Source organism: Parasteatoda tepidariorum, chromosome 10 (assembly GCF_982258835.1).
Source record: "Parasteatoda tepidariorum strain Cologne lab strain chromosome 10, Ptep-v5.0, whole genome shotgun sequence".
Lineage (NCBI taxonomy): Eukaryota > Metazoa > Arthropoda > Arachnida > Araneae > Theridiidae > Parasteatoda > Parasteatoda tepidariorum.
The window spans coordinates 16,773,514-16,787,972 of record NC_141764.1 but is presented as its reverse complement, the minus strand read 5'-3'; the positions used below and the strand labels follow the sequence as shown (position 1 = coordinate 16,787,972).

At 30.1% G+C, this 14,459-nt stretch overlaps 1 protein-coding gene and 1 long non-coding RNA gene across 7 annotated transcripts in view; one reads left to right on the top strand and one right to left on the bottom strand.

Moving 5' to 3' along the window:
- Positions 1-14,459, top strand: part of LOC107450669 (homeotic protein antennapedia-like) — a 240,182-nt gene that overhangs the window by 101,419 nt on the left and 124,304 nt on the right. The gene's annotated exons all lie outside the window — the stretch shown is intronic.
- LOC107450670 (uncharacterized) overlaps positions 1-14,459 on the bottom strand; it is a 169,860-nt gene that overhangs the window by 81,676 nt on the left and 73,725 nt on the right. The window lies entirely within an intron of this gene.

Here is a 14,459-nt window from a genome sequence, read left to right as displayed (position 1 = left end):
ACAAAAAAAATATCATTAAATTAAAATAGTTAATTTATAACTCTTTAATAATTTAATATTATCATTCGGCATTCTCGTTAAATATTTCTTGTGTGAGGAGGATTTAAGAAGCCAGTTTCTATAGCACAAAGCCAAATTGGAAAATGGTTGGTAAACCAAACCAATTTCAACGTTTGTATGAATTTAAAATGAATTTGTTGCTTTTTTTTAATTCAACTTTGCTTTTTTTTTTAATTCAAAGTTGCAACTTTTATTTTTATTCGTCTCTATGAGTATTCATCGAATTAAATTGCATACAAAGAAATTGAAATGTATTTTTAAAAGACAAATCATTCAAACATAATACAATAAAACCAAAATATGACAAATCCTCCTATTAATTTAAATCTTTTGCTTCACAACGCAATGCAAAACACAAACACTATCTAAATTTGGCGGTCAATAAACTGTAATAAAATCCAGTTGGCGAAGAACAACTTAAAAAGCCATTTCTATTGATGCGAAATGAAGAGATTACATCAATAAGACAGTTTCGTAAACAGCGCCAATTTCAACGCTCGCGGACACACAAAAGAAAAAGAAGCCAACTTTCAATAAAAGCTTCTCCAATACATTTTAAAGAAGATGTCTACTAGCATTGAGAGTAGTGATTTATACCCCGTCCAATAATAAAACGTTCGGAGCAGCAGACAAAACGGCTTAAAAGTCAATGCCGCAAATTTACGATCTTGTCTAAGTTCTGACTTTTTCGCCGGTAGCCTTATGTCGCTGAATGTTCAAAAAGCCAGTCTGTACTCCACCCTACAGAAAAGATTACCTAACCTGGAATATTCCGTTAGGTTAAATTTGGTATAATGGCGTTAGAAATCGGATTAGAGGGATTTTTTTTACTATCACCACCCTCTCAGGTTGGATGAAGTGTTCAAAATGAAAGGGTTTAAATGTGCATTCGAACACGAAAATATATTACTTGGGATTAAAATTTAAACTCTTTATCGTGTTTCGGTTTTCTTTATGAATAAAAATAAAGAAGAAAAAAAAGGATTACTTTTGGTGCTATTAACCGGATATTCTAACATTCTCACGCAGATGAAATTGCGAGATGGTAAAAATGATGCGACGCAGACACGCAGAGTTTTCTTTTTAACTCATTAGTGAACCACTAACGCAATCACAAAAGAAATTACATGAATATTTTATATTTTACCAAACGTGATATAGCGCTTTTTATTCAATATTTTTACTCCCAAATTTGTTTTTCGTTATGACAAGAAGAAAAATGATAAATTAACTGATTTATATTGAGACGATAATTTGGAAAATGAATTTGAAAAATTTGATTGTAGTCTCATATTATCTTATATTTTGAATTTTTTGCCTCTAATTTGTAAATGAGAGAGGCTCTTTTCTCCGAAAAAAAGTTTTACAAAATTTTACGTTTTTTTTTTAACAATTTTTTTAAATAAATTTTTCTATTAAAGCAAAAAGAGTTTTTTAAATAACTTTTCGTATTTGTGTAAGAATACATATTTCAACGCTATTAATCTTAATAAACAGAATATTATTGACAAATTGCAATTATTGTTTAGAGTTTTTGATAATTTTAAAGATTGCTTTGCTTTTTTAAAATTAAATGTCATGAAGTATTATTAATGAATTTAAATTAAATTAGTAGAAAATTCAGAAAATCTATAAGAGTATTTACTTGAAGTCCGATTTGAAGTCAATTTCTAATTTTGTTTTTTTCCCCAAAATGTAAACATGACAAGCCTTTTTCCCGAATATTACGAAATTTTTTTTTTTCACTTTTTCAATTAAATCAACAACAGAATTTTTTTTATGTATTTTGCAATATTTTATCCTATTAAACAAAATATAATTTAAAAATTGCAAAAATTGGCTGCAATTTTCGCAATTTTTTATTAATATTTTGTTCTTTAAGATTAAATGTTCCAAAATATTAGTAAATCTGCATACCTGGAAGATACTCGTATATATTCATCGATGATGTAATTGTTTTATAAATGAAATTGATATTGTTCCTGTTACTAATGAAAAAGTGAACTTTGTGAGGAATTCCAGATCAAATTACGTTTTAAAATACCGGTCTTTTGAGTGCATCATCCATAAAGGCAATCTTATCGTAAAATATATTATACTGTAATTATTATAAGAATATTTTTTAATTGGAGTATATAAGGTTTTTTGTTCCGTAACATGGTCCAGAAAAAAATGGATATTGCGGTAAAAAGTGCCAGTTCTTAATACAGTAATTTGATCTGAAATTTTTTACAGTGTAGAACAAATGGAAGAATTAATATTTACAAACATTCTACAGTGAGCCGTGGTTGTTCAGGGGATAGAGCATTTGCCCCTCAATGAGATGATCCAAGTTCGAATCCCACCGTTGCCTGGTTGATACCAGTTTTGCTCCCGACTCGCAACGACCTTCTCTTGGTTTTCCTCTCCATGTAACACAATTTTGGGATAGTTCCATCGGAAAGTCTTGCACGAAGACGAATTTCTCCCAATACTGGACCCCTCGTCTTCTGGATTAGGTTTAAAGTTATAAGGCTATGATGTTGAACATTGATAGTCCTGAACTCAGAAATTTTTCAAAAGCAAGTCGTAATTTTTAAAAATAATGCAATTTTAAATGGTTTTTTTTTTTTTTTTTTGAATGAATGAGAAGTATTAATCCCTTGTTGTAGGCAACTTTGTTCATCTCTCTCGAGATGTGCTTCAGACAATAACTCTTGCTGGAGTTAATGTCCAAAATAACAAAAGAGAAAAATAAATTAAATATTGCCAGATATAAATCTTCACAATTAGGTAAAAAATTTTAAACATATATAAAAGAACTTAATGGAAGAGAGATAAAAACCTTTTTTAATTTAAACTGTTACAATGATATAAGGTTATCATAATGAGTAGTTAATAAGTAAAATTACTTCCTATTTATTTTTTCTTCTTGTTTAACACAATTAGTATTCTTAAGTTCATTTTTTATATGTTTTCAGTCGAATATTTTTCAAATTCAGATAATCATTCACTTCGTTGTGGTTAACAAGAGAACATTACCTCGAGAGAAATTTTTCATGGCAAATTCCGTTTTGTCTAAATTATTATTTCAAAACTTAAAATTTAGACAAAAGTCATTTCAGGTAAACCTGGAAAAAAAATCGAGAATATTCAAAGGCTGAAAAAGTGTTTTTAAATCATCAAAGTGCAGAAAAATTATAACAGGATTATTTCCCCTCTTTTTACTCATGAGAAGTCTTGTCATAAGTTAATTGCATTTTAAAGTTTTTTTTTTCTTTAATGTCTGCATGTTGAATTTTATGTTATGTTTTATTCCAAGTTTACCTACACTTATCCCTTTAAAATTTAAACTATTTATGTAGGCAAGTCAAATGATCAAACAGAAAGTCAAGTTAAATAATATTTTGAAACTAAGCACTTCTAGAAATTTTGGAGTGTGTTGAACCATTATATCTTTCATATTTGCTCCATTCTGAATAAGGTCCTAATTTGAACCAAGTTATAATTTTTCTGTAACTGAATTGCACATCACTGTGGTTCAACTTGAACAAAAACTAGGTACAATTTTACACCTTATTACTAAATTTGCACCGTTTAAGGTAACGGAATTATGGTTCAAAGTTGAATCGATTTTTTTGCGAATACACGATAATTATGCAGTTTTAATGGCGTTTGAAAATATGTTTTAAAATTATGCTAATTTTTCTTCTTACTTTGATAGAGTGGACAATTTTAGATACGAATCGCTTTTGCTGAACAACTGGTAATACCAGAAGTTAAAACTTATTAAAAATGCAATATTTTTAAATTAACAGAATTTAACCAAAGCTTATAAGAAAACAGCCGAATTTATACCTTTCTTAAATCTTAATGATAAAAAATAGTAGGAAATGTATGTAAATTTGTGGAAAAGAGCTTTAAAGGTCGAAGAGAATTACACTCCTCGAAGTTAAAAAATGAATTTAATCGAATTTAAAAGAGAAGTTTCGAAACTTTCTCAAATTGCTCCTAAGCAATAAAATAAATGATTCTCTCTATGAGAAAGAGGAAATAAGTTTTGATCAGCCGTTTCGGACAATAACTATAATCAAGAAAATATGAAAACAAGATGGAGAAAGAAAGAATGAACCATCAATAGAGATTTTTCATACATTTACCTTAATGCTTTTTCAGCAAAAAAATATTCTGCGTCAATAGTGAATATTTCTGAACAACATTAAAAGAGGACCGAGATAGCCTGGTGGGAAGGGCACTGAGCCCATGCCCAAGAGTGTGGGTTCGATCCCATTCCGGCCGAAGACTCCCCGTGTCGTAAATGGGGACTGATACACGTTAAATCTGTCGAGCCGCATAGTCCTCCATGTTCCCATAACAAATCAATATCTCTGGGGGTACTGATCCAGGAGTCTTCGGTGTTGGTTCAAAATTGCAAGTCTACGAAGTTGAACATTATTAGTCGTAAGCCCAAAATTGGGTCGGCTGTTCAATGACGGATATAAAGAAACATTGGAATGTTTTTAGAGTAAAAATTATTGTACAAGGAGTCCTAAAGATAACTAATGATTTTAAAAATTGATAATAATGAAAAAAAAAAAGGTCATCTGCTTTTCCCTTATTTATTCTCCACCAACAATCAAACGTAGCAACAAAATTTGTCAACCGATGGTGCTACTAACAGAGAAAAAACATTAAGCAATGTGGCTGGCCCCTATGTTGTACTGAATGGTAATCAGATAGCTGACACATTGTCTGAAACTGGCTCTGCTGATAATTTGCATGGGCACATGGCATGACACAAACCTATTATGAAATCGTCTCAATTAGAAAGATCAATTTAAATGCATTTTGAAGTCATCCATGGTATTTTGGAAATAGACCACAATGGATTCACCTGCTTAGCATTCCTAGGAAGCAGCAGGCTTCTTTCTCTTACTTTTTGAGGGGCCATTCCATATATCTTACTAACAGTCTTTTACTAACGAGACTGGAGACTCTGTACCGAACAACAGAGGAACAAAACAGATCAGGTCTTACCTTCATCATGTATTTAAGTGTTTAAATTTTCTTGAAACATGATGAGCTTTGATTTCATGGATATGGTACAACATTGCTATACTAGAAAAAACAAAATAAACTGTTTTCAAAATAACCACATTTTGCAACAGCGACACTGCATAATCTGAGGACAAAATCAACAGACAACAGCATTAATATTTCGATTGACATGCTGCAGGGAACATTTATTGATAGCTTTCATAGTCATTAATACCATAAGTTTGCAAGCTTTGTTACTCATTTTATAACTTTGCGCTAGTGAAATCGCCAGTTCCACCAGCAGAATGCAGCAAACCGTACTTTTCTACCTCCCTCCACTTGTCTTTTAATTTATTTTTCAAATCATAGGCCATTTTGGTTTAACCCAGCATTTAAGAATCCTTGTGTCCTTGAAATTTTTCTCAGACGCGTTCAATGCTTGGTACCCATGAGAGAAAATCTGGTATCAATGGGGGAAATCAAAAAATGTCATTTTAGCAAAAGATGGCATTAGTGATTAACTAAGCTCCAGCAATTATTTGCCTAGCCTGAAAACTATTTAATAGAAACATTTTAAAAAAATCTGACAAACTTTCGGAGATGATGAATAGACAATTGATACCACTACCTTAAAGCATAATGTCTCAATAGTAATCAATTACGTCCTTTATTAATTTGAAGCGATTATGAGGGACGATCAATTGTAATTAGAGAAAATGTTAACAAAAGAGGTTTTCGTTTAATCTTAATGAACACAGGAAATAAATTATCTGCTGAAAATAATAATAAGCCGTTTCAAGAGTTTAAATACAAGCTAAAATGACTCCATTTTGCGATCTTGAAATATATCTTACTTAGATATTGATCCCCCACTAATCTTAATAACATTGGATATGTTTTTTTTTAATGAATTAATTAGCTTCCTATGTATTTTTTGGGAGGAAACGTAACATGCTTTCTCAATAAACTGTTGGAGTTCTTCAAGGGTGCTATATTTTTACCTTGGCTAATTAAAACACCCCGAATGTTCTCAGTTGGATTTAAATTTGGGTTCAGGGTATGTTAATCAAGAACGTGAACATTTTGTTGAGAAAGCCAATATTTAAGAGAACGTGAAAAATGTATAAAGGCATTGTCTTGTTAAAGAATACAATCCCTTCCTCCCAGGAGGTCTTGGAATAGTGAATACATGCTGCCTCGTTGTATCTTGATACGTTTCTAATGTTTGTTATCCCTTAAGATGTCTGTTCATTGCATGTAAATGCTCCCTAAACCATTAAAGATTTGTTTTTTTGATGCCTTCTAAAGAAAATCCTAGGCTTTTTTCAAAGGTCATGCTGATATGAGTTCCAGGCGTCAGGACCATCTGAGTTCCATTTTTTCTCATCACCGAATAGAACAAATAGCTATTTATTGCCATACGACATGTGATTATTTTTCCTCAGTTCATTCTTTCCAGCTTATGATGTAGTTTAAGACGTAGCTAGAGACAAATTTTTCGCGAAATGATATATTTACATTATCGAGTGCATCTAAATATAATGTCCTTAGATACTGCGTCACCGACAGTGTTTTTTATTTGGTGAATTGACATATATTGCCTTGGTACTGATCTCTGAATTTGCCAAGCATTCTGAACATTCGCAGCACGTGGATAACCTCTTCTCGGTTCACGTACAAAATCATTTCTTTTTTTAACACTTAATAAATACCTCCCTTGGATCTTTTTAAAATGTTTTAAATTTCAGAATTATTATTTTTTCGGATTTTAGCTCCTTTTTTTTCTCAACATCATTTTTTTGTGAATTCAGCAGCTTTCGTCATAATGAATGCCAGATATATTGATTAGAGTTAATCTGTCTGCTTTCATGCTTTACAGGACAACGTCACTTCATTCTAAGAAATTCATAAAGAGCTTAAATTTTTCACACAGCAATTTTAAACAAAATTTGTTAGAATCACAAACATTAATTTATAAAATTCATTTTAATTAACGATTATTTCTGGATATCACTTCAATTTGTTTTATAACTAAGAATAATTTAAGAATTTTACCGTTATTGCGATACAATTTTTCAACTGTATGCGAATATCACTATATGTTGAAATTTCTGAAACAGATAAGTAAATAAAATTTAGACATTTTCCCCTCCACATCTGATTCCATTTTTTCTAAGAGTAAGGGATGCAAATGAAATTAAGTATTATCATATTGAAATTTAACGAGATTTTATTCTGATAAGATTACATGCAACAATGCCACCAAACGGCTTAACGACTTTTTTTTTTTTTTTTTTTTTTTTTTTTTTTTTTTTTTTTTTAGGCTTATTAAAATGCTAGTGTTTACAATATTTTTAGGAATAAACTTTTTTGGTATTTGTAATACTCCAAAAAATTATTTAATATTTAAAAAGTTACTTCAACGCTGTATTATCTTGGCTAAATTTTGAAAATGTGCTTCGAAGTGAAAAAAAAAAAATCTCACCCATCTAGCGACTTTTAATGAAGTTAAATAACTTTCAATATATTTAAGTTGTTTGTCCATTCTAAAGCACATAAAACCTAGATAAGTCTTAACTGAAAGTGGGTGTTATTTATTTTTCTTATCGGAAGACATTCGGTAAAATTATTAAAACAAACACATCATATAAACACTTCTTCAGGCTGCCTGTCCTCCTCGCACAATTCGATGAGAAAAATTTCACACAGCTAGAAAAGAACCATATTTCTATTCTTTGCCTCAAAGTAATCACTCCCACTTTGTCTTCTGGCAAACAAAAACTTCTGCGAAAAAAAGATTCACTCCCGAATATAACTGTTTTATCTTCTTCTTTAGCACTACAGCCTAGATCAGGCCATAGCCATCCGATACAGCCTCTGCTACTGCTGCTTATCCAGCGCCCCACAATTTCTGTTACCCAACAAGCTAAGGTGTTTTTTATTTATTTTATTTATTTTTTAACATTGCCAAGTTATTTAGTAGGTGGCCACCCACCTCTCCTGACACTTGTAAGCATACTAAATGTTAGAGTCATAAATTTTGACTGAGTTAGGGTCGTCCTGTTTCTATAAGCATCCAAGCTATCTCAAGTGATAAAATTAGCTGATATTAATGATGTTTTTCTCTTTAAATCTGTTGCGTAGCTCTTGGCAGTTGAGTATATTGCTTATTATAAATAGATATTGAGCCAGATATTGCTTATTATAAATATTATTGACAAATGTCAGACTCATAACATTATAGTCAATTTTTTATTATATTTCATAATCCTGCTCATAATTTGATTGCCACCGAACAGAATAGGAGGGATTCGGTATAGTTTATTTCGCAGAATTACTCCCCTTTTTTCTCTTATCTTCAATGAATATCTGTTCATTAAATTTAAAAATTCTCACCCCTCCAAATATTTTCACTTTTACATTAAAATATTCTTTTGAAGATCCAAAATCTCAGTTGAATGCAACATAATTGTTTTCTGTTTATAAAAATCCTTTTGTAACTTGCGCTTTCTCGATAAAGAGTTTTTATATACATAATATTTTCCCGTTATTTGAAATTCTTTGACAGATCAAAATCAAGTCCTGGTGGATTTTGGCTTTGGTTTCCGGGAAAATATAAAATTTCACAAAATAAATTTAAATTTAAAAAAAAAATTTCTTTCTCAAAAGGAAAAAAAATAGGAAAGAGAACCGAAACTATAAATAAAAGGATTTTATCTCCAGTGTAGCTGCACACATTGCTGTATTAATGATTCACTTTTAGTAACTATTGATATACTTTGGCAGTGTTTCCCAAAGTGTGGTACGCGTACCCCCAGGGGTACGGGAACAGTTTAGCGGGGGTACGCGTTCTTGTGCGAAATATCTTGCAACTAACGAAAATTTCAGAAAATTTTAATTAAAAACAAAGCCAGTCATGAAAATTTACGATTACGTATTTTTGTTTTTCTGTTTTTTTTTTTTTTTTTTGCAGAATTAACAGTTAATAATTAGTGGTGTCAACAGTCAGTTGTGATTTGTAACTTTTGTGCAATTTTTTTATAGTAAAGGTTTGCTATAAATTCCACTTATTTTGATTATTTTAATAAAATATAATTTTTATCCTTAACATGGAATTTTTCACCAAAATTTAAGAATTTTTTTACCGAAAACTTTGTACCAAAAAGAAAAGTAAACATATTTTTTAAAAAATTCATTCATTTTTTCTTTATTATTGGTACACAGCGTTACGAAAAATTTAAAAAAGGGTACGCAAAGGTCATAAGTTTGGGAACCACTGCTTTAAGGGATGGAGTACATAACCTTGAAAACAATTTAGGACTATATTCTATGACAATAATACATTTTTTATGAAATAGGTATATTTAAACATAATCACAAGTCGAGCGGGACCCATCATTAACTTATTTTCGTTGAGTGCGGAATTTTGATCCATACTATTCCTTCCGTGCTTTATTTGAGGCATAGGCTTCAGGGAGAAAAAAGTATTCATTAATATAAATGTGGTTCTTTTCAAGGAGCAAATATTCCAGCCCCAAAATCTCTAATATTTAACAGTTAAACTCAGCGTGCAATGACCGAAAAACTAAATACCATCCCGAAAATAACCAACAATTTGAAAATTTAAAAAAAAGGAAGGCTAGAAATATACCCTTCGAAAGAGTGAGTTTATTAGGAGGGAAAATGTTTATTCTCTACAAGTTTCAAAATTAGTTACTAGGTTCTTCAACCGATGGCTCCATTGATTGTCTAAAAATGATGAAGCAATGTTTTCTGCTACATTTAAATCATTACAACTTAAAACTATTCCGACCTCACCGCTTTGTTTCCAGTGGATATTTTAAAAATATTGTATTTACCTCAACGTGTACAAAACTATAAATTTAAAAAAACACCAAATTTCACCAAAAATTTGGCACTAAGTCAAAGTTCGCTGAACTGCAGGGATTTTTATCTTTTTAGCATTATTAGAGCGTTGCTGTTATAATGCGCGAAAGGAGCAACTTTTTGCCGAGTTTTTAAAAGTTATGTACTCTTAACAAGCTTCTGAGCAAAACAAGTTAATTAAAGAATTGTCTCCTCCTTTCTTTGACAACTTTAGCCGTTTTACTATTGCCTCAAGTAGCAAAGTTGTCACTGTTTATATGATACGTGTTTTTGTCTATTAAAATATATATATATATATATATATACATATTATGAACACATTATAACCTACGTTTTAAAACAATTAATATAAACTTATTTGAGAATTTTTATTCGGAGGTGGCTTATTTCTTATTGGTTATAAAATACTTGTTCCATTATCTTGGTGTAATCGGCGAGAGACAATTTGTTGCGAAAGAAATAAATTCAGCAGGTGCCGAGACTGGCAAAACGTTTTCGTGTTTTCTTCGAGAGTCTTAAAAGGGAGGGAAAAAATATCTTATAAAATATGTCCACGGGAACCACAAAGTGCTTTTGAATTTTGTCCCTTTTAAGAACTTTTAGAAGAAAAAACACAATGGGTGTTTTGTACCATGGCCATGGCGGTCTTTTGCAACTAAGAAAAATCCTGCTGGGTCTCAACTATTTCCGTCTGTGTAAACTGAAGTGGTGAAATACTGCTTGAACGCTGGGATTATCATGAATGGCCTAAATGCTTGGCGCGGATTTGATTCATTTTTGTATGAGGAAATAATGTTCCATTGCGCGCCAAGCATAATATGAACATTGGTCAACTGAAGCATCTTGTTGATCACGTGGTCGAATTGAAAAGCTGCCAGGGCTGCGATATCTTGCGTAAACTTTCCGACAATGGTCCTTTGCATGCTCTGCATGTGGTCGACCACTCAGCTCTCATCCCTACTTCCGATAGCATGAATTATGATGGTTACGAATAACTCATGGGGTGTTGGGAAAACGTCAACGAATTTGACAAAGAAGATAAAATATTCACTCATCGAGAGCTTACCAGTTAAACAGTTTGTAAATTGCCGAATCTCGGGGAAAAATAATATATGATATTTGATCAATACTAAAACTTGTATTTAACTGGTTGGCTGCCTAATCTAATCTATTTCCGTATAATAATAAGATAAAACACCAGCATCTGGAAAATTGAAATTATACGTGATGATAGGATTAGCAAAAAGGGAATTTAATTTTTAGACAGAAATTTATTTTATGTTTTGTACATAAAATATGAAAACTGAAGAGTAATTATGATAATAATAAAGAAAAAAAGAAATAACTAAAATTTCGAGAATGAAAAAAAATAAAAATAATAAGCCTTAAAAAGCAAATTGGGTATTATTATTTATTAAGTGTATTTGTTATTGGAAATTTGGGTATAAATAACAAATTGAAAATAAGTTGCGTTCGTATTGAAAAACTACTACGAAAATTGAGGGTTTAATCTTTTCCCTTTTATTTTACATAACACCTTATTCAGAAAAAAAACTTGTTTTTAATTTAAAATTGATCAAAAAAAGAGAGTAATCTCATTCTACAACTTTTCCATAACTTATTCAGATTTATTTTTTTAAAAAAATGTCAACTTTTATTGACTTCTTCTTTAAATAAAGAAAAAATTCAAGTAACGCAATTTAACAGGGCATTTATTTATTTATCCAGATTGTTTTTGGAGCAAAAATTGACGAAAACAACTCAATTCGTAACAAAACAAATTCAGTTTTAAATTATATTTTTCTTTTCGGTGATTAAAATTATTTTAAAATGACAGATCACGGTTCTTAATAAATAAATCAAATTTAAAAAATAAACATTTGAATGAAATTAACTATTTCCTGGCAACGTCCTGGAACAATTTTAAAAAAAATATTGATGTTAATTCCGAATACGATTTATACTAAAAACAATGTGTTACTAATGTATAAGTTTATGCTTATTCGAATTAATAGTGTAAATTAGTCCATAAAAATAATCGTGATTTGACAAATCTAAATACGTTATAACGGAACAATGTATTTTTAATTCCAGAAAGGCATTCTAATTACAATTTTCATCAAATTGTCCCAGGTAAAACCTGATTTTATTTTTGTTACTTCTAATGATTAGCATTGGTTCAAAATGTTTTTACGATTTCCTTATCGTGGGAATAGATTTCAGAGAAGTGCGTAGTTAAGATGTTTCAATGTAACAAAACATAATGACTATGTTGCCAATTTTCAAAGAAATTTTATCTTTCACAGCTTTGTTGCACAAGAGATGACAAGATATCCATGGGAGGTCCCCTTCCCCTTAAAAGGGAACAAAAATTTATGGCCTATAGTCCTTTTCAGGATTGCACAATTCAACTTTTGCATGAAGTGAGTGGGGTGAGAAGAAATATATACGTATATTCAGCCACTGTAGCATGAATTATTTTTGTGACTATTAGAAGTATTTGTTGCGTTTTAAATTTAATTCATCATTTTAGTCTGAATTTTTAAAAAATATTTTGTGCATAAACTTTTAAATTGAAGGAAAATTACAAATAACAGCACTGCCTGATTTTTGGTTTTAAAACGAAATGATCATACAATTTTTTAATTTAAAAGGAAAAAAAAATTTTTTTTAATTTTAAGAAAAAATTTCCACATACAAATAATTTAATTTATGAATCAAATTATGATTTTTCGTTTTCATGTTGCATAAAATTACTCGAGAGTCAGACTTCAAATTAAAAGAGCAGGATAGCATCAGTTTAATTTTCAATACTTGCTTTAATTGATAAATTTTTAAATGAATGAATACTAACCTTAAATTAACCTACATCAAACTAGTGTAAAAATTTTTTTTATTTATTTGTAATTATAATATGTTGAAAATATGTTGTCATTATAATATGTCTGAAAAAGTGTAGTGGGTTCAAATTTTGGTTGACATGATTTTCAAAAATAAAGAATATTTATATTTCTCAACATTCAAAAGACATTTTTTAGCTATATATAATTTTACTCGACTATGAATGGTTAAATTTACAATAAATTCAGTTGAGCACATTTAAGTGATTTTAGGTGTCTTATAAAGAGCCCGTGGTTTATCTTATTTTCTAACAATATATCCCAACGTATCATTTCAACATATAAAAAATAGATCTTTAGTCGTCAAAAAAGTTTCAGGCTGAGAAATTTTGAAAACTGTAATGAGAAATGGAACATTAATAAAAACTGCTTATTCTCTTGCGAATTTTTAGTTCTTACAAGTAACTTTTGCGCTGAGAAATCAAAAACCTTTATGGAAAAAGAACCTGATTAAAATCTCCGTATTCTCTTGCGAATTTTTGTCATTGCAAGAAAGTTTCAAGCCTCGAAATTAAAACTGCAATTGGAAATGGAACCTGATTAAAAACTCCGTATTCTTGCGAATTTTTAGTTCTTGCTAGTAACTTTCACTCTGATAAATTAAGAACTGTAATGGGAAATGAAAACTCTGATTATATAACTCCGTATTTACTTGCGAATTTTTACCTTGCAGGAAAGTTTCCAGCTGTGAAATTAAAAACAGTAATGGAAAATGGAACCTAATGAAAATCCCCCGTATTCCCGAACATCAGTATTCTTTTGCAATTTAAAATTACAAAATGTTGAGTTTAACATCGAAACTTAATAATTAATAAAATTTTTTAGCAGTTTGGTTTTAGGTAGATCTAATTAACAGACATATACTGTTGTTCTCTGTTAAAAAATTTGGAGCATGTAGGTTGAAGGTATCGACTGATTGTTTTTAGAAGTGTGCTGTAACATTTTTTTTAAAATGATTTTAGCACTCTTTGATTAAAATTAAAAACTTCGTCGACAATGTTATTTTTTTTAAAATATTTTTTTAAAGAAGTGTATAAATCTTTATTCTTACCAATTACTTGCTTACCAATAACCTCCGTGTTTCGCATATCATATAGCTCATGAAAAATGGTTTTATAATATTTTTTGAAATTAATTAATTGGAGGACATTTGGAAAGTATGCTGATGGCTCCTCTATATGAATTATCTTCCTTAAATAAATATTCAGCATTTTCTTTGCAATTAATAATATTAAGAATAATAATAATAAAAATAATCTGCTAATGATGTAACTACTAATTTCTACAATTGAAGGGCTCAGAGCAAAAGTGGATCAAGTCCAAAATCACTGAAAAAGTTTTTATTACGGATTGCTGTTTGTTAACGGTGAGTATTTTTAACGCCAAGATGAACGACGTCTTCTTGAATCACTAGGATTCAATTAGTGATAATAAACTTCAGTTTCAGTTCGTATTTAAATTTATAAACTATTAATATTTATTATTTTAACTTTGCTGTAGACTCTTCAGTGTTTCATAATAGTGCAGCTACACTTTATAGTTGGTATTCAAAGGTATTAAAAAATATTGGATCTTGTTGTTATTTCAACTATTTTT